General features: G+C 47.0%; 1 protein-coding gene across 3 annotated transcripts in view; it reads left to right on the top strand.

Moving 5' to 3' along the window:
* Positions 1 to 26856, top strand: part of LOC147116890 (riboflavin transporter 2-like) — a 53835-nt gene that overhangs the window by 1735 nt on the left and 25244 nt on the right. Inside the window, exons 1-2 of one of the 3 annotated variants that reach the window (XM_085987326.1) lie at positions 11069 to 11476; positions 24595 to 24658. The exons of 1 other annotated variant lie outside the window; for it this stretch is intronic. The gene's annotated coding sequence lies outside the window, so the exon portion shown is untranslated. Of the gene's footprint in view, positions 1 to 11068; positions 11477 to 24594; positions 24659 to 26856 lie in introns of those variants that run through there. One more of the 3 variants, XM_085987327.1, reaches the window with a different exon arrangement.

Here is a 26856-nt window from a genome sequence, read left to right as displayed (position 1 = left end):
GGAACAGAGAGACCCTGGGGGTGGATGTATTCAAATCTTTGAAGGTGGCAGGACAAGTTGAGCAGGCTGTTAAAAAAGCACACGGGTTTCTTGGCGTTATTAATAGAGGCACAGAGTACAAAAGCAAGTTATGATGAACCTTTATAAAACACCGGTTAGGCCTCAGCTGGAGTATTGTGTCCAATTCTGGGCATCACACTTTAGGAAGGATGTCAAGGCCTTGGAGAGGGTGCAGAGAAGATTGACTAGAATGGTACCAGGGACGAGGGACTTCAGTTATGTGGGGAGACTGGAGAAGCTGGGGTTGTTCTCCTTAGAGCAGAGAAGGTTAAGAGGAGATTTGATAGAGGGGTTCAAAATCATAAATGGTTTCAATAGAGCAAATCAGGAGAAACTGTTTCCAGTGGCAGACGGGTCGTTAACCAGAGGACACAGATTTAAGGTGATTGGCAAAAGAACCAGAGGCGACATGAGGAAATATTTTTTATGCAGCGAGTTGTTGTGATCGGGAATGTGCTGCCTGAAAGGGCGGTGGAGGCAGATTCAATAATAATTTTCAAAAGGGAATTGGATAAATACTTGGAGGAAAGGAAATTACAGGGTTACGGTGAAAGAGCAGAGGAGTGGGACTATTGGAGAGCTCTGCCAAAGATCCGGCAGGATGGAGCGTGACGTAAGAAAACTACTAGGCACTTGGTCTGAGTATTAAACAAGGCTTTAATCAACTGTTTTTCAACATGGAGATCTAGTTGTGTCCTTCACTAGTTCCTGTTAAAGAATGTCCTGCACAAGCTGGGCCCGTGCCCGAGTATTTATACTCTCCCTGGACAGCGCCACCAGCAGGCCGCCCAGTATTATTACATAAGTCATTTTCACAGGAATGACAAGATTCATGTCAGAGCGCATGGGCTCCTTCTGTGCTGTATCATCCTATGGTTCAATGAGAAGAGCTGAATTCCTGAGGTGAAGTGAGAGTGACTGCCCTTGACACCAACCAGCATTCCATGAGCTTTTTTTCTTATCGTACAGTTTGTTGATATTTTTATTCGCAGAAAGAAAAAAACAAGTAGCTTCATTATGGATCGGGCAACTCCCTCGGTCATTGGTGTTAATTCGTTTCATGTTTGGTGTAAATGACAGTTTCGCAAGGACTGGTCTCTCCACCCACTGCAGCAGGTCTTTCCAGCTTCCTCCTGATCAGGTCACCAATCCTCCAGGATTGCCCTGGAGTCTCCAGCAATTAAAGATTAATCTCCAGGCTGCTGCTGGAAGATCAACGGTGCTTTTCATTGAAGGCTTTCATTTATTAGTTATAATATTGGAGATGGGATGAAAGGCTGTTCGACCGGGCGGGGCCAGTGGGAGGCGGGAGGTCATGTGATGGAACCTCCAGGAATACGGCCAACCAGAGTTGGGAACCCGACCACCTGACGGCTACAATACCCAGGAGCAAAGTGGGAAATGTGAAGAGAGGAGAAAAGTTTCAAAAATACAGCATCAAGGTTGGGAAGAGTACAAGATAAAAATAAATCGGGTAATTCATGACGCCAAGTTTGGGTTTTACAGACCTGCAGATTAGCAAAGGGCAAAGGAAAGAAAGAAGTTATATTGCTCCCTTCACGTCCTCGGCATGTCCCAACGCACTTCACAACCAATCAATTACTTCTGAAGTGCAGTCACTGTTGTCACCCTGGAGAATCCCAGTGAACGACATCCTGGCTCTGGATTGTTCAGCCCAGGTTTTGAACAGTGTGCCCAGAAAATTCTACAATGAAAACTGGACTCCAAATGTCTTTTTTTTTTCTGTCTCCTGATGTGAAGACATTAGTCATGAAGGTTAATAAGGTTACGATTAATTTTCGTCTGCATCAATTAGGTTCCCGCCAGCATCACCGGTTCTTTGTCTAGTTTGTCTATACTCAACGGCTCAGCGTGCACAGCCCTCTGGGGCAGAGAATTCCAAAAATTCACAACCCTCTGAGTGAAGAAATTCCTCCTCATCTCAGTCTTAAATGGCCGACTCCTTATCCTGAGACTATGCCCCTAGTTCTAGATTCTCCAGCTGGAGGACACAACCTCTCAGCATCTACCCTGTCAATCCCCCTCATAATCTTATGGGGGAAAAATTAGGCTGCTTTGCACCTCCCATTAGCGCCTGGGCACGGCGCTGCTAACACCTCCTGTGAAATTCAGTGTGAGGTTAGCAGCGGGGGTAGCCGGTAGCGCACTGCGGCGCTGCGCCTCCGGTGATGACATCATCGCCATGCGCATTTGTCCCGCTCGCGCCCCGGCTGCAAACTTGGCTCACGCCCCCTGACCTGCCGCCGGACGATATATCTGACAGGGTCAGGGTGCCGTGTTTGCGGCCGGGGCGGCGCAAATTAAAGGGCAGGTGCCGGGCGGCCATCTTTCTTGGGCCGCCTGCCAGCACCTGCACCCTTCTCGCCGCTTCCTGCGGGGTGCCGGCCGCGATTGGTCAGCCCGGCACTCCTCTTGAGTGCTGGGATCTTTTGCCGGCATCCCGCTCCCCGGTGGTCCAGCAGGGCCCCAGTACGTGCTGTGCTAGGCCCCTCCCTTTTAATCAGGGGAGGGAGGCTGTTGCACATAGCACCGCGATATTGAATGGTATCGCCCCAAGAGGGAGGGGAGCGCTTCCAGTAGCGCCCCGCCTCCTGCTTGGGGCGCTACTATTATGTCCGTGTGTAATTGAGACACGGACTGCAGGAGTTGGTTATAACAGGTCTTTACTGAGTGGAGACAAACTGGAACTAACTATGCAAAGTTACTACACAGGCTTATATACAGGGGTGGTCACTACTGGTACTGCAGTATACGGGGCTGCAGAATATAGTTCCTTCTGCAAAGTACATACACTACAATTCCTCCCCTTTTAGCTAAACAGTACATAACATTCGATTAATAATTAAATAACATTTACAATTACAGTTGTCATATACATTAGCTGAAGTTAAGCAATTATAAGTTCAGTCTTTGAGGAAGCTTCCTGATTCTGTCTGGATAACGCCTCTTTGGGGTATCAGGTTCTTCTGGCAGAGTTGATTCGGAATCAACGTCGTTGTTGCGTTCGTCTGCTTCCAATATTCCCGATTCTGAGGTAGATGCAATTGGTACTTCGGTTTCATCACCAGGTGCATCGGATCGTGGTGTGGAATTGACGTTTTCCAGTGACTCTAGAATCTGGTCAGCATGGCGTCTTATAATGCTCTCTCCAACGTCCACGGTATACATTAGAGGTCCTTGCCGTGTACAGATCGTTCCTGGCTGCCATTTCTCTGTGCGGTAATCCCGGGCCAAAACTGGTTGACCTATCTTAAAACTCCTGGTCGGCCTTTCATTCATATTCTGAAACTGCCTGTTCTCCACATCTCTTCTGATGTTTGGCTTAACCAAATCCAAGCGGCATCGTAGTCTTCGATTGAAGAACATCATGGCTGGAGTTTGGTTGGTAACCGCATGTGTCGCATTCCGGTAGGCAAACAAGAAGTTATCCACCTTGTGTTGTAGGGGTATGTCTTCATTACACATTGCCTTGATAGCCTCCTTGAATGTTTGAACGAACCTCTCAGCCAATCCATTGGTGGCTGGATGATATGGGGTGGATGTGTAATGCTTAACACCATTGTTCTTTAAGAACCTCCGGAACTCTTCAGACACAAACTGTGGTCCATTGTCGGAGCAAATCTGTTCAGGCAGCCCATTTCTGGCGAATATGGTTCGTAAGACTGATAGTTTTTTCTGTGGTGGTTGAGGACATTTTTATTACCTCTGGCCACTTTGTGCATCCACCGCAATTAAAAACATCAAGTCCATAAATGGACCAGCAAAATCAATGTGCACCCTTTGCCATGGAGATGAGGGCCACTCCCATTGATGTAGAGGGGCTTGTGCTGGGGCATTTTGGACCTTCTGGCATCCTGTACAGCTCTTGGTCATCTCTTCGATTTCTCTATCGATTCCCGGCCACCACACAAACGCTCTGGCTAAGTTCTTCATTTTTATCCCTCCCAGATGACCCTCATGAAGCTCATTGAGCACTCTATCCTTCAATATGTGTGGAATTACTACTCTGGATCCACACATCAAGGTTCCTCTGCACACTGACAGCTGTTCTCTTCTCGGCGAGAATGCTGGCAACAGTGGTTCGCCATGTGCTGGCCATCCCTTCACCGTTAAATCATAGACCCAGGAGAGTGTCGGGTCATTTCGTGTTTCCTTTTCTATGTTTGCATTCGTCACAGGTAGACATTCGACTATGGTCGAGTGGAATATCTCCACTGGATCCACCGCAGGTGCTTCTTCCACCGTCGGCAACGGTAGGTGCGAAAATCCATCAGCATTCCCATGCTGTTTAGTTCCTTTGTACTCAATGTCATATTGGTGTGCCCCTAAGAAAAGGGACCACCTCTGTAGCCATTGTGCTGTCATTATCGGGACGCCCTCCTGAGGGTTGAAAATGGAGACAAGAGTAGAGTAAATTTCTGACCGTGCAGGTAGTGATTGAACTTCTTCACCCCCCACACCAGGCTGAGGGCCTCTCTGTCAATCTGGGCGTAGTTACGCTCGGCTGAAGTTAACGAGCGTGACGCAAAAGCTATCGGCCTCTCTGAACCATCAAGGAATTTATGTGACAGTACCGCTCCAATGCCGTAGGGAGACGCATCACACGCCAGTCTTATCGGTAGTGATGGGTTGTAGTGAGCCAATACTTCTCTTGATGTGATTAGGTCTTTACTCTTCTGAAAGGCCCGCTTACATTCATCGCTCCATTTCCATGCTACTCCAGTTTGTAGTAGGGCATTCAGTGGGTGCAGAATTGTGGACAAATTCGGCAAAAACTTATGGTAGTAATTCACCAATCCGAGGAATGACCTTAGTTGCGACACATTTTCAGGCGCTGGAGCCTTAACTACCGCTTCAATTTTGTCAGGGGACTTATGTAACCCCTGTTCATCAATCACGTGGCCACAATACGATATCTGTTTCTTAAAAAACTCGCACTTGGGGCGATTGGCTCGTAGCCCATGTTCTCTTAGTCTAGTGAGCACCTGCTCTAGGTTGGCAAGGTGTTCACTGTCATCTTCACCTGTCACTAGGATGTCGTCCAAGTAACACTGAGTCCCCGGAATCCCTTGCAGGACTTGTTCCATCGCTCTTTGCCATATCGCCGGAGCTGATGCTACTCCGAATACCAGTCGATTATACTGGTAAAGACCTTTGTGAGTGTTTATCGTGAGATACTTCCAAGAGGATTCTTCAACTTCCATCTGCAAATATGCTTGTGCTAGGTCAATTTTTGTAAAACGCTTCCCTCCAGATAGTGAGGTGAAAATATCTTCTATCCTCGGGAGGGGATATTGTACTGTGTGAAGGACTGAGTTCACTGTCACCTTGAAGTCCCCACAGATGCGAACCTTCCTTGGCTCCTCAGACTTATTGTTTAACGATTTCTTCATGACAGGAACGATGGGTGTCGCCCACTCTCTCCAGTCTACCTTAGATAACATGCCTGCATTCTCCAGATTCTCCAGCTCTGCCTCGACGGCTGGGTGAATTGCATATGGTACCGGTCTTGCTTTGAAAAACTTGGGAATTGCATTCTCTTCTATTTTTATCGAGGCGGTTACGCCTTTAAGAGTTCCCAGTTCTTGTTGAAATACCTCTTTGGCGTTAGCTAAGATTTTTGACAATCGTCCAGGTGTGATGTCGTCATCCTTTTTACCAGCCACCGTCAGTGCCTGAATGGAGTGCCAGTCTAAACTTATCTTTCTGATCCATTCACGTCCCAATAACGGTGGTCCACCATCTTGCAGTATGTAGAGATACAATTTCTGTATTTCCTTGTTGTATTCGGCAGGCACCCTTATTTTCCCTCTGGGGTATACATTTTGCCCCGTATACGTCTTCAAGACAATGGATGTCTCTTTCAAGGGTATGTGTGAGAATAGCCGCTCGTAGTCTCGTCGATTCATGACGGTCAGGGCTGATCCTGTATCCAATTCCATTTTGACTTGGGACCCTGCTATCGTGAGGGTGACCCAAATGGTTCGGTGATCCTCTTTTGCGATTACGTTGTGAAGTTTGAGACAGCTTAGTCTCTTGTTCCCGGATTCACTATCGCTCATCTGGTCTTCAGAACTAATGTCCGTCATCTTTTGTACTTTCCTGTACTGTTCCTTAGTAGCCTTTTTGTTGTCGTTAGTCTTCTTCCCAGACCTGCAAACTCGTGCAATGTGTCCCATCTTTCCGCATTGCCTGCATATTTTGTCCTTGGACCAGCAGTCCTTCTGGTCATGGGTTGTTCTGCCACAGCGATAACATTTTTCAAATCCCCGTGTCATTTCGTGGGTGCCGTATTCCTGTGGCTTTTGCTGTATTTCCGCAGCTCCCCTTGCTGCTGCTTCGTACGATACTGCCGCGCTGAAAGCCTTATCTAGCGTCAGCTCTTTCTCTGAGAGTAACCTCTTCTGGGTTCCTTCACTCAGGAGTCCACAGACAAATTTGTCCCATAGGGTATCTGTCAGTCCTGCTCCGAACTGGCAGTGCTTTGATAGCTTGCGTAGTTCCGTAAGATAATCAGCATTGCTCTCATCTTTATGCTGATTTCTCCTGTGGAATTTAAATCTTTCTGCTATCAGCAGCGGTGTAGGATTTAGGTGTTCCTGTAGGATATCAACAATTTCGTTAAAACTCTTCGCCATCGGTTTGGCTGGAGTAATCAGGTTCCGCAATAGGCCGTACGTTCTTGCGCCCATTAAGTTTAGTAGTACCGATGCCTTTTTCTCATCGGCTACTTCGTTTGCCTCGCAATATACTTCGACTCTTTCCACATACGTGGTCCAGTCTTCTATTGCATTATCGAAGGCAGTGATATTGCCAGTCTTCGGCATCTTGGAAATCTAAGATGGCGCCTCCCGCGCTTTGCCTTCTTCCCCGATTTAACAAAATGGTGCCTCCCGCACTTTCCGTCTTCTCCGCTGCTGCTAGCGCTGTTGCTGGCGTTTTATGCCTTGATGGCGACGCCCTATGGTCTTCGCGCACTTCCCCCTGCGCTGCTGCTAACGCCGCTCTCCGCGGTTCCTGTGGCAAACTGCAGCTCCTCGCGGCTTTCTGCGCTTCTAATTTCTTTTATTTCCCCGTCGTCGGAGCAACCCTATGGGACACTTTCCTCCCTCTGCTCGTCGCCAGTATTATGTCCGTGTGTAATTGAGACACGGACTGCAGGAGTTGGTTATAACAGGTCTTTACTGAGTGGAGACAAACTGGAACTAGCTATGCAAAGTTACTACACCGGCTTATATACAGGGGTGGTCACTACTGGTACTGCAGTATACAGGGGCTGCAGAATATAGTTCCTTCTGCAAAGTACATACACTACAATTACCATTCAATTTCCGGTGCAGGGGCGCTAACAAGGTAGCGTCTCGGTGAAGTTAGAACCCCAAAGGGGGCGTGACCATTTTTTCACCCCTATATGTTTCAATGAGGTCACCTCTCATTCTTCTAAACTCCAGAGAGTCTCGGCCCAATCTGCTCAATCTCTCATAGCACAGCCCTCTCATCCTGGGGATCAATCTAGTGAACCTGCGTTGCACCACCTTCAAGGCAAGTATGTCCTTTCTCAGATAATGAGACTAAAACTGTGCGCAGTACTCCAGGTGTGGTCTCACCAAGGCCCTGTACAATTGTAGTAAGACTTCCTTACTCTTATACTCAAACCCCCTTGCAATAAAGACCAACATGCCATTTGCCTTCCTTATTACTTGCTGTACCTGCATGCTAACTTTCTGTGTTTCCTGTATGAGGCCACCTAAATCTCTCTGAACACCAACATTTAATAGTTTCTCACCATTTAAAACATATTCTGTTTTTCTATTCTTCCCACCAAAGTGAATAACCTCACATTTCCCTACATTATACTCCATCTGCCATCTTATTGCCCACTCACATAGTCTATCTATATCCCTTTACAGACTCTTTGTGTTCTCCTCACAGCTTACTGTCCCACCTAGCTTTGTATCATCAGCAAACTTGGATACATTGCACTTGGTCCCTTCATCTAGGTCATTAATATAGATTGTAAATAGCTGAGGCCCCAACACTGATCCTTGCGGCACCCCACTAGTTATAGCCTGCCAACCGGAAAATTACCCGTTTATCCCTATTCTCTGATTTCTGTCCATTAACCAATCCTCTATCCAAGCTAATATTACCCCCAACACCATGAGCCCTTATTTTGTGTAACAACTTTTTATGTGGCACCTTATCGAATGCCTTTTGGAAATCCAAATATACTACATCCACTGGTTCCCCTTTATCTACCCTGCTAGTTACATCCTCAAAAAACTCTATTAAATTTATCAAACACGATTTCCCTTTCATAAAACCATGTTGACTCTGCCTAATCATATTATGATTTTCCAAGTGCCCTGTTACCACTTCCTTAATAAAGGATTCCAGCATTTTCTTGATGACTGATGTTAGGCTAACTGGCCTGTAGTTCCCCGGTTTGCTCTCTCCTGCCTTTCTAGAATAGCAGGGTTACATTTGCTACTTTCCAATGCGCTGGGACCATTCTAGAATCCGGGGAATTTTGGAAGACCACAACCAAGGCATCCACTATCTCTGCAGCCACTTCTTTTAGAACCCGAGGATGTAGGCTGTCAGGTCCAGGAGATTTGTTGGCTTTTAGTCCCATTAGTTTCTCAAGTACTTTTTCTGTACGGATATTAATTACTTTAAGTTCCTCACTCTTATTAGCCCCTTGGTTTTCCACTATTTTTGGTATGATTTTTGTGTCTTCTACTGTGAAGACAGATGCAAAATATTTGTTTAAAGTCTGTGCCATTTCCTTATTCCCCATAATAATTTCACCTGTCTCAGCCTCTAAGAAACCAACGCTTACTTTTGCTACTCGCTTCCTTTTTACATGTTTGTAGAAGGTCAGAAAGTATAGTGAAAATACAAGAAGGGGTGAGATTGGAAGGAGTGTTGGGATCAGAAGACCACTGGCAGGAGGGTTGCCAGTGGATACCAAGTTACAATAATTGTTAAATGAACCAAAGGTGAGATAAGGAGAATTTTTTTTATGCAGCAACTTGTTATGATCTGGAATGCACTCCCTCAAAGGGCGGTGGAAGCAGATTCAATAGTAATTTTCAAAAGGGAATTGGATAAATACTTGAAAAGGAATGATTGCAGGGCTATGGAGAAAGAGCAGGGGAGTGGGACTAATGGATAGCTTTCTCAAAGCGCCGGCACAGACCTGATGGGCCGAATGGTCTCCTTCTGTGCTGTATCATTCTATGAGAAGAAAGCAAAGAGGAAGAGGGATCGGAATAGGCGTTAGCATCCAAGAGTAATTGGAGCTTGCTGTTCTTGTCACCTGAAAGAGAGAAAGAAAAAGTTTTTGTTAAATCGTTCGATGAGGCAAAGGATCAAATGGAACTGGACCTGAAACTCCATATGGTTGCCGTCTGGGATTGGAGAACTGAGTTACGAGAAGTAGCTGAGAAAGGAACTCATAGAGGTATTGGAGATCATTAAGAAAAGGTAAATTGGAGACACAATTTCAAACAGCTAGATAGGCAAAGTGGTAACAATCTCAAAATGGGGTAAGAGGAAGTGAAGAAGCAAGCAAGAAGGGAAGGTCTACCACCGAGAAGGACAAGGGCAGCAGGTGCATGAGAACAGCATCACACCTTGGGGTGTTCCTAGGACCCCAGCTATTCACAATATATATTAATGATCTAGACGAGGGAACTAGATGTAATATCTCCAAGTTTGCAGACGACACAAAGCTGGGTGGGTGTGTGTGCTGTGAGGAGGATGCCGAGAAACTCCAGTATGATTTGGACAGGTTGGGTGATTGGGCAGATGCATGGCAGATGCAGTATGATGTGGATAAATGCGAGGTTATCCACTTTGGTGGCAAAAACAGGAAGGCAGATTATTATCTGAACGGCAATAGATTGGGAGAAGGGGAAGTGCAACGAGACCTGGGTGTCCTTGTGCACTAGTCGCTGAAGGTAAGCATGCAGGTGCAGCAGGCGGTTAAGAAGGCAAATGGTATGTTGGCCTTCGTAGCGAGATGGTTCGAGTACAGGAACAAGGATGTCTTGCTGCAGTTGTACAGGGCCTTGGTGAGACCACACCTTGAGTATTGTGTGCAGTTTTGGTCGCCTTATCTGAGGAAGGATGTTCTTGCCATGGAGGGAGTGCAGCGAAGATTCACCAGGCTGATACCTGGGATGGCAGGAATGACGTATGAGGAGAAATTGGGTCGATTGGGCTTATACTCGCTGGAGTTTGGAAGAATGAGAGGGGATCTCATTGAAACTTATAAAATTCTAACAGGGCTAGACAGACTAGATGCAGGAAGGATGTTCCCGATGGCGGGGGAGTCCAGAACCGGGGTCAAAGTCTAAGAATAAGGGGTAAGCCATTTAGGACAGAGAAGAGGAGGAATTTCTTCACCCAGAGAGTGGTGAACCTGTGGAATTCTCTGCCACAGAGGGCGGTGGAGGCCAGTTCATTAAATATATTCAAGAAAGAGTTGGATATATTTCTTAAGGCTAAAGGGATCAAGGGATATGGGGAGAAGGCAGGGACAGGGTACTGAGTTTGGATGATCAGCCATGATCTCATTGAATGGCGGAATAGGCTCGAGCGGCCGAATGGCCTACTCCTGCTCCTGTCTTCTATGTTTCTATGTTTCACTATGATAAAGGCACTATAGAAATGCAAGTTGTTGTATCACTTCCAATTTCCCCAATGAGTCACACACCAGTCCTGACTTGGAAATATATCGCTGTTCCTTCATTTTTTCTGGGTCAAAATCCTGGAACTCCCTCCCTCACAGCACTGTGGGAGCACCTTCATTCACTTCACAGACTGCAAAGGTTCAACAAGATGGCCCACCACCACCTTCTCCAGTGAAACTGGAGAATAAATGTTGGCCTTGTGCAAGAAAGGGTGGAACAGGAAGAAGGAATTGAGACTTCAGGGCTTAGAAAGCGCTTTCCATCTAATGGTGTATTTCGAAGTGTTGTAATGTAGGGTGGAGTGAAATGTGGAATTTCAACACTCAATGACTGAGCAACAGTTGAGGCAAAACGCTGGCATCGTTTAAGAAACAGTCTGATGGTGTAATGAAACAGTAAGGTGTTTTTTTTATGAATAGGCAAATTATAGGCCACTGCTGCTCCTCGTCTCATCTACCTATTGAAAAGGTGCCTCCCTGCCCCCTCTGTATCCCGGTAGGGTACAACAGCGCTTAATCCCTGACAAACGGTCGCTGTCACTTTAAACCATCACTGAAGCTTCTTTGCTGAGTCACAGCCGCTAATGACGAGTCATCGCTCGCTTGTTCGTTTGGGGGAAAAGGAAGGAATCATTCATTCATTCATTTTAAATGGTGCTGCTACACCGTGTCAATGTGATCGACCCTCCGTGCTCGGTGAGTGCTTTTTATTCAGTCTCCATTGTGCTGCACTGAATAATCCTCAGTTAAAGCGGGTCGGGAGTTATTTAAAAAATGTGCCGACTCTCCTCTCTCCACACGTGGCCCTGGGAGTCCCGCTGACTAAAGCGGGACGGGGGGCTGTTCAAGAACGGTTGCCATGGTTACAGTGTCAGGTTACAAAGTCGGTTACTCAACCCCCGAGTTATGAATGGGCGAATTCTAGGCCACTGCTGTTTACATAACTACCGTAATTAAACAAACCAAAGTATCGTCAGCCACACTGCACCCCGGCAACTACAGTGGCAGAAATGTAATAGTTATCCTGGGCAACGACTTTCGTTTAAAAATTAAGAAATTCATTATATTCCGTTCTTTGATTGATCGCCAGAGATAGTTATTATAGTCTGTTTGTACCAGAAGGAGAACTAGATGGGCCGAGGTCTTTTTCTCGTTCAGTGATTGTTATGTTCCTGTTTATATAGATAGACAAAGTCATGCTGCACTCGAAAAATAATTTAAACCGATTTCAGTGTTGTTTTTTTAAGTACAACACACACAGACGTCTTGCTTTTAAGAATAAATACGAAGCAAATAAGATTTAATCCTAATCTGTAGCGGGGATGCCCTCCGGGTGTAAAGCTGCTTGTTATATTAGACACTGGGGGCAGCCCCTGGTCGGGGCCGCCGCTTGCAGCTCCTGTTAAAGGACCAGTTTGTATCTGTTTGTATTTGTATCCGTCTGTCCATTTCAAGTCATTACATTCCAAACGCGGGTCACTTCAAAGGGAGCCGCGCTCCTGTCAATCACTCCTTCCTGGTGCGAGAGGGGGGCGTGGCCGAGTGTTGACTGGCGTTTCCATTGTCCAATTAGTGAGCGAGACGCCGCAACGTCTGCTGTCCCAAAGCCAATCGGGAGGGAGAGTTGGGCAGGGGGCTGTCCCCCTGGTTATTACCGCAGCTGCGCATTGCACACACTGATGGCGAGCCGGAAGAAGGAAAGACTTGTATTTATACAGCGCACTTCCCCATCTCGGGACTTCCCAAAGCGCGTTACAGCCAATGAAGTACTTTTTGAAGTGTTGTAATGTAGGAAACGCGGCAGACAATTTGCGCACAGCAGGATCCCGCAAACAGCAATTACATAAAAGATTACCTAGGATATAAGGCACAGAAACAGGCCATTTTCACTATAGAGGTCCAATCCCTCCACACCTCCATCCCCCACCAGGATGGCCTGAGGGCGCTCCGCTTCTTCCTTGAACAGAGGCCCTTCCACCACCACCCTCCTCCGCCTGGCTGAACTTGTTCTCACATTGAACAACTTCTCCTTTGACTCCACTCACTTCCTCCAAATCAAAGGTGTTGCTATGGGAACCCACATGGGTCCTAGCTATGCCTGTCTTTTCGTGGGATATGTGGAACATTCTTTGTTCCAGCCCTACTCAGGTCCCCTCCCTCACCTCTTTTTCCGGTACATTGATGACTGTATTGGTGCCGTTTCCTGCTCTCGCGCTGAACTAGACAATTTCATTCACTTTGCCTCCAATTTCCACCCTTCCCTCACCTTCACATGGTCCATCTCTGACTCTTCCCTTCCCTTCCTCGACTTCTCCGTCTCCATCTCTGGGGATAGGTTATTGACCAATATTCACTACAAGCCCACTGACTCCCACAGCTACCTGGACTACACTTCCTCCCACCCTGCCTCCTGTAAGGACTCTATTCCATTCTCCCAGTTTCTCCGTCTCCGCCACATCAGCTCTGACGATGCCACCTTCCACACCAGTGCTTCCGACATGTCTTCCTTTTTCCTCAACCGAGGATTCCCCTCTACCGTGGTCGACACGGCCCTTGACCGTGTCCGTTCTATCTCCTGCACTTCTGCCCTCACCCCTGCCCCTCCCTCCCAGAACCACGATAGGGTTCCCCTTGTCCTCACCTTTCACCCCACCAGCCACCACATTCAACGGATCATTCTCCGCCATTTCTGCCACCTCCAGCGTGATCCCACCACCAAACACAACTTCCCCTCCCCTCCCCTTTCAGCATTCCGAAGGGACTGCTCCCTCCGCAATCTAGTATACTGTATTCGCTGCTCACGATGCGGTCTCCTCTACATTGGGGAGACCAAACGCAGATTGAGTGACTGCTTTGCGGAACACCTCCGTTCAGTCCATAAGGGGAACCCCGAGCTTCCGGTCGCCTGTCACTTTAATTCTCCGCTCCGCTCCCACTCTGATCTCTCTGTCCTCAGCCTCTTACACTGTTCCAATGAAGCTCAACGTAAGCTCGAGGAACAGCACCTCATCTTTCGATTAGGCACTTTACAGCCTTCTGGACTTGACATAGAATTCAACAATTTCAGACCATAACATTGGCCCCTATCATATATATATTTTTTATCCACACTTTTTGTCTGTCTTTTTTTCTTCTCTCCCACAGGGCAGCTGTCTTTCATTCTGCTGCACAATTCACACTTCATCTAGAGCCATCCTTTGTTTCTTAACCTGTCCCATTACCACCTCCTTTTGCCTTGAAAATCTCATAGTCATAGAGTTATACAACACAGAAAGAGGCCCTTCGGCCCATCGCGTCCGCGCCGGCCATCAAGCTCTGTCTATTCTAATCCCATTTTCCAGCATTTGGTCCGTAGCCTTGTATGCTATGGCGTTTCAAGTGCTCATCTAAACGATTCTTGAATGTTGTGAGGGTTCCTGCCTCTACCACCCTTTCAGGCAGTGAGTTCCAGATTCCAACCACCCTCTGGGTGAAAAAGTTTTTCCTCAAATCCCCTCTAAACCTCCTGCCCCTTACCTTGAATCTATGCCCTCTTGTTATTGACCCCTCTACTAAGGGAAAAAGTTCCTTTCTATCTACCCTATCTATGTCCCATATAATTTTGTACACCTCAATCAGGTCCCCCCTCAGCCTTCTCTGCTCCAAGGAAAACAACCCCAGCCTGTCCAGTCTCTTCATAGCTGAAGCGCTCCAGCCCAGGTAACATCCTGGTGAATCTCCTCTGCACCCTCTCCAAAGCAATCACATCCTTTCTATAGTGTGGCGACCAGAACTGCACACAGTATTCCAGCTGTGGCCTAACCAGCATTTTGTACAGCTCCATCATAACCTCCCTGCTCTTATATTCTATGCCTCGGCTAATGAAGGCAAGTATCCCATATGCCTTTTTAACCACCTTATCCACCTGTTCTGCTGCCTTCAGGGATCTATGTACATGCACACCAAGGTCCCTCTGATCCTCTGTCTTTCCTAGGGTCTTACCATTCATTGTGTATTCCCTTGCCTTGTTAGTCCCTCCAAAATGCATCACCTCACACTTTTCAGGGTTAAATTCCATTTGCCACTGTTCCGCCCATCTGACCAACCCATCTATATCGTCCTGCAGACTGAGGCTACCCTCCTCGCTATTTACCACCCCACCAATTTTCGTGTCATCTGCGAACTTACTGATCATACCTTTTACATTCACATCCAAATCATTAATGTAGACCACAAACAGCAAGGGACCCAGCACCGATCCCTGTGGTACCCCACTGGACACAGGCTTCCAGTTACAAAAACAACCTTCGACCATCACCCTCTGCCTTCTGCCACTAAGCCAGTTTTGGATCCAATGTGCCAAGGCACCCTGGATCCCATGGGCTCTTACCTTCTTGACCAGTCTCCTATGCAGGACTTTATCGAAAGCCTTACTGAAATCCATGTATACCACATCCACTGCACTACCCTCATCCACACACCTAGTCACCCCTTCGAAAAATTCAATCAAATTGGTCAGACATAATCTTCCCTTGACAAAGCCATGCTGACTATCCCTGATTAATCCCTGCCTCTCCAAGTGGAGACTAATTTTGTCCCTCAGAATTTTTTCCAATAATTTCCCTACCACTGATGTTAGGCTCACTGGCCTGTAATTCCCTGGTTTATCCCTACTACCCTTCTTGAATAATGATACTACGTTAGCTGTTCTCCAGTCCTCTGGCACATCCCCTGTGGCCAGAGAGGTTCTGAAAATTTGTGTCAGAGCCCCTGCAATCTCCTCCCTTGCCTCACACAGCAGCCTGGGATACATCTCGTCTGGGCCTGGGGATTTATCCACTTTTAAGCCCGCTAAAACCGCTAGTACCTCCTCCCTCTCGATGCTAATATGTTCAAGTATATCACAGTCCCCCTGCTCGATTTCTATGTCTACATCGTCCTTCTCCATAGTGAACACAGATGCAAAAAATTCATTTAAAACCGCGCCTACATCATCTGGCTCTACACGCAGATTGCCACTTTGGTCCCTAATGGACCCTACTCTTTCCCTGGTTATCCTCTTGCCCTTAATATACTTATAAAACACCTTGGGATTTTCCTTTATTTTGCCCGCCAGTGTTTTTTCATGCCCCTTCTTCGCTCTCCTAATTTCTTTTTTAAGTATCCCCCTGCACTTTTTATACTCCTCTAGGGCTTCCTCTGTCTTTAGTCCTTTGTATCTGCCAAAAGCCCTCCTTTTTTTTCCTAATCCATTCTCGTATATCCCTCTTAATGTCTCTTAACCTCTCCTGCCTTCTATCCTATCCCAGACTTTCCCTTTTGTTCTTTCATCCCCTCCCCCCTTTCCCAGCCCCTACACTTGCTTAAAAATCTGTTCCTTTTCCTGCTTTTTTCCAGTTCTGACAAAAGGTCATCGACTCAGCAGGTCACAGATGCTGCCTGACCTGCTGAGTATCTCCAGCATTTTCTGTTTTTATTACAGAAACTGGCCATTTGGCCCAATCAGTCCATGCCAACATTTATGCTCCACTCGAGCCTCCTCCCGTCTTTCCTCATCTAAATCTATCAGCATAACCCTCTATTCCCTTTTCCCTCATATGCTTGTCTAGCCTCCCCTTAAATGCATCTATGACTAATTACTTCAACCACGCCCTGTGGTAGCGAGTTCCACATTCTGGGTAAAGAAGTTTCTTCTGAATTCCCTATTTGATTTGTTGGTGACTATCTTATATTGAGAGCACTGTGATAATAACCAGATAATCTGTTTTAGTGATGTTGATTGAGGGATACATATTGGCCAGGACACCAGGGATAGCTCCCCTGCTCCTCTTCGAAATAGTGCCATGGGATCTTTTACGTCCACCTGAGAGAGCAGACGGGGCCTCGGTTTAAAGGCTCATCTGAAAGACAGCACCCCGGACAGTGCAGCACTCCCTCAGCACTGTACTGGAGTGTCAGCCTAGATTTTTGTGCTCAAGTCTCTGGAGTGGGACTTGAACCCACAACCTTCTGATTTGTGACAATGTTGGGAATGCATTCAAATTATAAACAAATACAAAAAAATGTAGTGCTTTCTTATATCATTTCCTGACAATTTTCTTTTTAAGCAGTGTCCCATTTGCAGGTCAAAATACAGTGCAATCAAAACCACTCAGCCAAAACCATTGCACTTATTCACTTTAGTCTTTTTAAAAACAACCTATTTTAGTAGAACGTATTGTTGATTGTGTGCAGGAAGGAGTTGGGTTGAGAGAAGCTTGTGCTGACTGAGAGGTGCATAAACCAACTCCCCTACAGCTCAAGAAAGTAATGGGAGGTACAAAGTTTTTAAAAATTCATTCTCGGGATGTAGGCATCACTGGCAAGACCGGCATTTATTGCCCATCCCTTGTTGCCCAATGGTTTGACACAACTTGCTAACCCACTTCAGCGGGCAGTTAAGAGTTAAGCATGTTGGTGTGGGACTGGAGTCACATATAGGCCAGCCTGGGCAAGGACGGCAGGCTTCCTTTCCTAAAGGACATTAGTGAACCAGTCGGGTTTTTATGATGATCCGACAGCTTCATGGTCACTTTTACTGAGACTTTTTGTTTCTAGATTGTTTGAATTTGAATTGGAATTAAAATTCTCAAATTGCCATGGTGGGATTTGAACTTGCATTCTCTGGATTATTGGTCCAGTAACACACTCACTACATTACCGTACCCTTCTGTATCATTTTTAAGTGAAAGTTGGAAATGATTTTTAAAATCCGAACAATTTTCACAGTAAAAAACATCTATATATTCTGCTTAGGACAGTGATTTTGTCACTAGCAGAGGTCACCTGACTGATGCGTAATTCTGTGAGAGCGCAGTATTAGTGGTTGGATTAACTTCAATGCAGATACAGCCAGTAACAACTGGGAGGAGCCACTGAGTCTGGGAGCTGGATTAACATCAGGAGATACAGTTGGTAACAGCTGGGAGGAGTTATTGAGTCTGACAGTCTGATGAAAATGGTTTGATGAGTATATAGAATCATAGAAATTTACAGCACAGGAGGAGGCCATTCGGCCCAACTTGTCTGTGCCGGCCGACAAAGAGCTCTCCACCCTAATCCCACTTTCCAGCACTTGGTCCGTAGCCCTGTAGGTTACGGCACTTCAAGTGCACATCCAAGCACTTTTTAAATGTGATGAGGGTCTCTGCCTCCACCACCCTTTCAGGCAGTGAGTTCCAGACCCCCACCACCCTCTGGGTGAAAATATCTCTCCTCAAATCCCCTCTCAATCGCCGAACAATTACTTTAAATCTGTGCCCCCCTGGTTATTGACCCCTCCGCTAAGGGAAATAGGTCCTTCCTATCCACTCTATCTAGGCCCCTCATAATTTTATACACCTCAATCAAGTCTCCCCTCAGCCTCCTCTGTTCCAAAGAAAACAACCCCAGCCTCTCCCATCTTTCCTCATAACTAAAATTCCCCAGCCCAGGCAACATCCTCGTAAATCTCCTCTGTACCCCCTCTAGTGCAATCACATCCTTCCTGTAATGTGGTGACCAGAACTGCACGCAGTACTCTAGCTGCGGCCTAACTAGTGTTTTATACAGTTCAAGCATAACCTCCCTGCTCTTATATTCTGTGCCTCGGCTAATAAAGGCAAGTATCCCGTATGTCTTCTTAACCACCTTATCTACCTGTCCTGCTACCTTCAGGGATCTGTGGACATGCACTCCAAGGTCCCTCTGATCTTCTGCACTTCTCAGTGTCCCACCATTTAATGTGTATTCCCTTGCCTTGTTTGCCCTCCCCAAATGCATTACCTCACACTTCTCCAGATTGAATTCCATTTGCCACTGTTCTGCCCACCTGACTAGTCCATTGATATCTTCCTGCAGTCTGCAGCCTTCTTCATTATCAACCACACGGCCAATTTTTGTATCATCTGCAAACTTTTTAATCATACTTCCTACATTGAAGTCCAAATCATTGATATATACTCTAAAAGCAGAAGACCCAGTACTGAGCCCTGCAGAACACCACCGGAAACAGCCTTCCAGTCACACAAACACCCTTCGACCATTACCCTTTGTTTCCTGCCTCTGAGCCAATTTTGGATCCAACTCGCCACTTTGCCTTGGATCCCATGGGCTTTTACTTTTCTGATCAGTCTGCCATGCAGGATCTTATCAAAAGCCTTGCTAAAATCCATATAGACTACATCAAACGCACTACCCTCATCGACCCTCCTTGTTGCCTCCTCAAAAAATTCATTCAAGTTAGTCAGACACGACCTTCCCGTGACAAATATATAATCACTAACAATGCATCACTGGGAGGAGTCACTGAATTTGATGGGACAAGGGAGTGGGATGAGCGTTAGTAGTGGCGCAGTTAATAAAACAGATCACTGGCTGCACGTAATAATCCAGCTCCCTCACATTAACATCAGTAGAGATACAGTCAGCATCACAAGGCAATGGCTGGAAGGTCCTATTGAGTCAGACAGGTGAAGGCAGCTGAATTAAGAGTAGAGATACAGCTAGTAAGACAAGTGCTCAGTGGGAGGACTTACTGAGTCGGGCAATGCGAAAAAGCTGGACTAGTGCATGGCGTTGAGGCAGCACACTAACACATCCTGTGATAATGGCTTTGTTTACACCAGTGGTACTCTTACATGACTGGGGCTCTGTGACTCCTCACAGTGACTGATCACACCAGCACCTGGAAAAACCTGGACATGGCTCTTTACGATTTTTTAGAAAAGTGGGCCCTAGGGAAAATGGTCTTTCTCTGCAGGCCGTGAAATAAGGTTACGGCAAATCATCACTGGGGGCATTTCTTAATTATTATTATTGCTGAGAAACCAGGTGAAGTGTCAAGACCCACACGAGGGACAAGGTGTAACTGAGTAAAAGAAAGAACTTGCATTTATATGGCACCTTTCATGACCTCAATGAAGTTGAATTCTAGTCACTGTTGTAATGTATGAGAAATGGCAACCAATTTGCGCACAGCAAGGTCCCACAAACAGCAATGAGGTTAACATAAGAATTGCTAGATGAAAAAAGACCAAGGTCCATCCAGTTCGCCGTCTACCATCCTGGTAGTCGCATGATAAGACAATAATAGAGTTGTTAACTAATCCAAGCAATTAATCTCTATCAATTAGTCTACAACAGATCCAGACATGAGGTGAGGAAAACCCCAGTGGTGGAGAGCTTTGGGAATCATGGGTCCAAAGTCACCTGTTCCTCCCGAGCTTGCTACACTTACCAAGTCATGTCTCAAATTCTTCTTAGGCAGTCCCTCGGAACCGAGGCTGACTTACTTCCACATTAAAAATGAGTTCTCAGGTGACTGATGAGTCCAATGCGGGACCTACAGTCTCTGTCACAGGTGGGGCAGACGGTGGTTGAAGGGGCGGGTGGGTGGGGTGCTTGGGTTGACTTGTGCTGCCTGCGCTTGGCTTCCGCTTGCTCCCGGCGAAGAGACTCGAGGTGTTCGGCGCCTTCCCGGATGCTTCTCCTCCACTTTGTGCGGTCTTGGGCCAGGGATTCCCAGGTGTCGGTGGGGATGTTGCACTTTTTCAAGGAGGCTTTGAGGGTGTCCTTGAAGCGTTTTCTCTGCCCACCTGGGGCTCTCTTGCCGTGTCGGAGCTCCGAGTAGAGCGCTTGTTTTGGGAGTCTCGTATTGGGCATAAATTACTCATATACTGGATCCCAAAATGTTAAAACAACAACTTAGATTTATATAGCGCCTTTAACGTAATAAAATGTCCCAAGACGCTTCACAGGAGCGATTATCAAACAAAATTTGACACCGAGCCACATAAGGAGATATTAGGACAGATGACCAAAAGCTTGGTCAAAGAAGTAGGTTTTAAAGTAGGAGGAGAGAGAGGTAGCGAGGCGGAGAGGTTTAGGGAGGGAATTCCAGAGCTTAGGGCCTAGACAGCCGCCAATGGTGGAGCGATTTAAAATCAGGGATGCTCAAGAGGCCAAAATTGGTGGAGCGCAGTGATGTCAGGGGAGGTGTAGGGGCTGGAGGAGATGGGGAGGGGCGAGGCCTTCGAGGGATTTGAAAACAAGGATGAGAATTTTAAAAACGAGGCGTTGCTTAACCGGGAGCCAATGTAGGTCAGCGAGCACAGGGGTGATGGGTGAATGGACTCGGTGCGAGTTAGGACATGGGCAGCCGAGTTTTGGATCTCCTCTATGGAGAGTAAAACATGGGAGGCCGGCCAGGAGTGCATTGGAATAGTCAAGCCTCGAGAAAAACAAAGGGATGGATGAGGGTTTCAGCAGCAGATGAGCTGAGGCTGGGGTGGAGTCAGGTGAGGTGAAATAGGAGGTCTTAGTGATGGCGTAGATATGTGGTCAGAAACTCATCTCGGGGTCAAATATGACACCAAGGTTGCAACCAAATAATCCGTTTTAGTGACGCTATTTGAGGGATTAAAAACTGGCCAGGACACTGGGGAGAACTTCCTTTGTTCTTCTTCGAATAGTGCCAATCTTTTACATCCACCTGAGAGAGCGGACGGGGCTCGTTTAACGTCTCATCCGAAAAAATGGCACCTTCAACAGTGCAGCACCATATCGGTACTGCACTGGGAGCGTCACCCTGGATTATGTGTTCAAGTCTCTGGAGGGGACTTGAACTCAACCTTCTGACCCCGAGGTGGGGCTTCTAGAGGCCCACAGTTTGAGGGAGAAAAGCAAGAATAAAGGTGCTAGGAGGTTCCAGTTTCTTGAGATCCTGGGAAGTTAACTATATGTTTACTGTATATGTAGAGGGCTTGAGACATACATAATGGCTATTTAGCATAAGACAGGAGTGAATGATTCCTCTTTACCCGGTTTCTCCTATATAAGTACAGGAAACTTTGGTTTATCCGGAGGTTGTATGTCCGGAAACCTCGATCTAACGGCAGAAATCAGCAGCCATTTTGTTAGTTTTTTTTTCTTCCCCTAGCATTTTTTTAAACAGTCAGGCTCTGGAAAGCGTCTCTGTAGCTTAGCAACAGCTTCAGAGACGCTTCCAAGGTACGGGCTGAGTGTTTACAAGCTGTTGCTAAGCAGCAGTGTTTGTTGTCAGATACAGAGATGAAAACCTCCGTATCCTTCAACATTAGCGCTGGTCTATCCGGAAGTTTTGATCTAACGGCACCAGCTCGGTCCCGTCGGTGCCGGATATCGCGAAGTTTCCTGTAGTAGCTAGGGTAAAGGAGATGATAGGGTAGATAGAGATAAACTATTTCCTCTGGTGGAAGAGTCATAAACTAGGGGACATAACCTTAAAATTAGAGCTAGGCTGTTCAGGGGTGATGTCAGGAAGCACTTCTTCACACAAAGGATGGTGGAAATCTGGAACTCTCTCCCCCAAAAAGCTGTTGAGGCTGGGGGTCAATTGAAAATTTACAAACTGAGATGGACAGATTTTTGTTAGGCGAGGGTCTTAAGGGTTACGGAACCAAGGCGGGTAGATGGAGTTAAGATACAGATCAGCCATGATCTCATTGAATGGAGGGACAGGCTCGAGGGGCTGAATGGCCACCTCCTGTTCCGATGGAGTTGATAATGGAACACCTATAATACAAGACCGGAATGAATGATTGATTCCCTTTTAGTAACTCCCAAGTTCCCGAGAAATGTAAAAAGCAGACAGAGCACGCACAGGCTCACAGGGGGAGTTCAGTGTGGGCGTGTGAGGAGGTGAATGGGCCTTGGACCCGGCTGAGGGGAGGCTTCCAGGAGGAAACAAGCAATGGCCCTCGCTCTAAGGTGACAATACGGGTTGCTGTCGGGCTGTAACGCGGGAAGGAAGCAAACTTTCTGCTACCGATGGTGGGGAGAAATTTTGGGGGAAAAATTCAGTATCGCCCCGTTTGGGGCGCCATTATCGGCCGTGCGCAAAGTTTAGCGCCTGGCGCTAATTATCGCCTCCGACTGTAAACTTGGCTTTTATCGCCCCTGGAGGTGATTGGAGCGCTAAATCAGGCGCTTCACACCTGTCTTAAGGCGCAAAGGCCGAGGAGCGAGGCGCTACCTCAGAGCGTGGGCGAAGCAAGGAAGGGCAAATCAAAATGAACCTGCAAAGTGCTGCTCAGTACTCAAAACTCCTTCACACAGCGTTGAATCTCTCCAGAAGTCTCTCTCTCGCTCTCTCAGAATGCGTGGTGCAAAAATGTCACCGACAAAAAAAGGCAGGAAGCGGTCGTCTTTAAATAGCACTCCCCCAGTCCCTTTCCGACTGCAAAAGGCTCCCCTCAACCTGTCGTTGCCAGCGGCAGGCGGTAAGGCAGGGGGCGCCACTCAATATCCGGTCCGGGGCGCTACCGGGGCATCACGCACTCGACTGACGCCACAATCTGCCGGCGCAGGAGATTGTGACGGTAGTGTTTAGCGCCGCCGCAAAATGTCTAGTTAATTTCGCGAGCAGCGCAAACATCGCCGCGCCCGGGCGCTAGTTGCTTCGTGCCCCATTAGCGCCCTCTTAAGGCACTAACAACTGAATTTTTCCCCCATGATATTTATTAACCAAGTCTTGTGTCCTGCTCTCTCAGTCTGAAGTGTAAGTAGATGACCAATAGTACAAGAGGTCACTCCCAGACACACATTAGTCTGACAGGAGGAGGCAGTGGAGAGGGGGTGTCCTTTCACCCAGTCTCCTCTTACTGCACACGCTGCACTTCTCAAGGTTTTTCTGATATACTGTACTCGCATCGATGTTGTTATGGGTTGTGATACACTTGTATATCAGTAATATTATGATATGTGTCTTGGGTAACGATATGCATCCTTCCAATGACTGCTTGTCCTTGTTGCTGGCACAGTGTGTGCGTCTGGTTCGGCCTCGGCTGTCGGCAGGGCTGAGCGAGGCGAGGTTTCCCTGGTTCAGGGACAGGTTCCCCGAGCAGTGCGGATCTCCCGGAATCTCCCGTCAGCAGCGGCTCGGAGGAGGAGGACCGGACCGGACCGGACGGAGGGTTTTACTTGGGGTGAGGCAGGTGCCGTCTGTCCGAAGTGGCGCAGCTCGGTTTACTGACCTGTCAGGCTGACGAGGGTCGGTCTTGGGTGAGGGCTGCAGTGCCGGAGCTTGACCTGCAGATGCTGACAAAGCTCTCCATCAGCAGAATCTGGGAGGCAGGGAGCTGGGTTTTTTTAGACAACATTTGCAGAAAAAAAACAACTTGTTCCTTTTACGATAATTGGCAAAAGAAGGGGAGATGAGGAGAATTTTTTTTACACAACGAGTTTTTTAAAATTCCTTTATGGGATGTGGGCTTCGCTGGCGATGCCAGCCAGCATTTATTGCCCACCCCTAATTGCCCTTGAGTTGTTGTGATCTGGAATTCACTGCCTGAAAGTGCGGTGGAAGCAGGTTCAATAGTAACTTTTAAAAGAGAATTGAAAAGGAGAGATCTGCAGGGCTGTGGGGAAAGAGCAGGGACTGGGACTAATTGGAGAGCTGGTTCACAGAGCTAGCACAGGCAGGATGGGCCGAATGGCCTCCTTCTGTGCTGCATCATTCTACGATTCTTTCAGTAGAACTAGATGGTAGGAGCAGGTTAATGGCAAGTGAAAACTATTTAGCTTCAAAAATTGAAGGGGAAAAATAAGTAGGATATTAGAGAATATGAGAAAAAATAGGAATATTCAGTTTAAAATTTAAATATGAAGGGAATTGAAGGGAGGAAATGGTCCAACTGAGAAAAGTGATCTGTTTTATTTCCTCAATAAAATTGTTTTACGTTACTAGTTAAGTGTTCCTGTTATAGTAATACATTTACTCAAGATGTACAAATGGATTTTTTTTGTTGAAACTGTAGTAATATTTGTTTGTGTCACAGCAAGGGAGCTGAAAACAGACAGTCCAGGGAAAGGAGTTTCCTCAAACTAGGCCACAGTCCAAAGGTTAGCAGAATCCCTGTACATTATTTTAATAAATCACAACTTCGTGTGTGTGTCAGTGTGTGTGTGTCAGTGTGTGTGTGTCAGTGTGTGTGTGTCATTGTGTGTGTGAGAGTGTGTGTGTTTGTGTGTGCCAGTGAACACACACATAGGAACAATTCATTACCTGCTGGAGTGAGACCTTTCTAGGTCTGCAAGGTTGAATTTTGTGTCAGGACCATAAATCACGTCATTAACAGAGACCTTATGACATGATTTACACGAAATGGCTGCGGCGAGATTAACGCCGTAAATCCAGCAATCTCATGACACACAACGAACTTCAATGGAGAGGTCACGACGAGATAGTCATTTGTAGAGAATCGGAACTTGCGGCGTGTCTCTTCCTCACCACAAATTGCTGTTTTTTTTTTTTACTCACTATTAATGGCAGGCGTCGTGATCTCGACGTTATTTGTTCAGCAATTTCTGGGCCATTGTCAAACTGGTACAATAGGGGGCGCTCTCTGGGGAGACGGTGGGGGGTTGGTTAAGGCACATTGCTGGGACAGAGTAAAGGGAGCCTTATTCTACATTTGACTCTCTTCCACGTGAGCTGGAGAATGCTTGGTGCTGTCCGCTGGTTGGGGAGTCTAGGACTGAGGAGCATAGTCTATGGGAATGGTAGCATTGTGGCTATGTCACTGGGCTAATAATCCCAGAATCCTAGACAAATGATCCAGAGACGTGAGTTCAAATCCCACCATGGCAGTTGGGGAATTTAAATTCAGTTAATTAAATAAATCTGGAATAAAAAGCTAGTGGTGGTGACTATGAAACTATCGGATTGTTGTAAAAACCCATCTGGTTCACTAATGTCCTTTAGGGAAGGAAATCTGCGGTCCTTTACCCAGTCTGGCCTGTATGTGACTCCAGACCCACAGCCATGTGGTTGACCCTTAACTGCCCTCTGAAATGGCCTAGCCAGCCACTCAGTTGTACACAACTGCTGTGAAAAAAAAATGACAAGAATAAAACCAGACGGACCACTCGGCACCGGCTTTGGACACAACAGCTCACCCAGCCCAGTTGACCCTGCAAAGTCCGCCTCACTAACATCTGGTGACTTGTGTCAATAATTGGGAGAGCTGTCCCACAGACTAGTCAAGCAACAGCCTGACAGAATCATACCTTTCAACCAATGTCCCAGATTCTTCCACCACCCTGCTGCCAGGACAGACCCACCAGGGGTGGTGGCACAGTGGTATACAGTCGGGAAGGAGTGGCCCTGGGAGTCCTCAACATTGACTCCGGACCCCATGAAATCAACAACAGCAACAACTTGTATTTATATAGCGCCTTTAACGTAGTAAAACGTCCCAAGGTGCTTCACAGGAGTATTTTAAGACAACAAGTTTGACACCGAGCCACATAAGGATAAATTAGGGCAGGTGACCAAAAGCTTGCTCAAAGAGGTAGGTTTTAAGGAGCATCTTAAAGGAGGAAAGAGAGGCGGAGAGGTTTAGGGAGGGAGTTCCAGAGCTTAGGCCCAATGGCAACAGAAGGCACGGCCACCAAAAGTTGAGTGATTTATAATCGGGGATCCTCAAGAGGGCAGAATTAGAGAAGCGCAGATATCTCGGGGGTTGTGGGGCTGAAGGAGATTACAGAGATAGGGAGGGGCGAGGCCATAGAGGGAATTGAAAACGAGGATGAGAATTTTGAAATCAAGGCATTGCTTAACCGGGAGCCAATGTAGGTCAGTGAGCACAGGGGTGATGGGTGAACGGGACTTGATGCGAGTTAGGACACGGGCAGCTGAGTTTTGGATGACCTCAAGTTTACGTGGATACAATGTGGGAGGCCAGCCAAGAGTGCATTGGTATAGTCAAGTCTAGAGGTAACAAAAGCATGGATGAGGGTTTCAGCAGCGGATGAGCTGAGGCAAGGGTGGAGACGGGCGATGTTACGGAGGTGGAAGTAGGCGGTCTTTGTTATGCTGCGGATATGTGGTCGGAAGCTCATTTCAGGGTCAAATATGAGACCAAGGTTGCGAACAGTGTGGTTCAGCCTCAGACAGATGTTAGGGCTTCAGATCTCATGGCTTCAGGTCAAGCATCGGCAAGGAAGCCTCCTGCTGATTACCACCTACCTCCCTCCCTCAGCTAATGAATCAGTACTTCTTCATGTTGAACACCACTTGGAAGAAACACGGAGAGTAG

The sequence above is a fragment of the Somniosus microcephalus genome, chromosome 5 (assembly GCF_052327205.1).
Source record: "Somniosus microcephalus isolate GS21.2 chromosome 5, FLI_Smic_1.0, whole genome shotgun sequence".
Taxonomy (NCBI): domain Eukaryota; kingdom Metazoa; phylum Chordata; class Chondrichthyes; order Squaliformes; family Somniosidae; genus Somniosus; species Somniosus microcephalus.
This window is presented reverse-complemented; position numbering and strand designations above follow the sequence as displayed.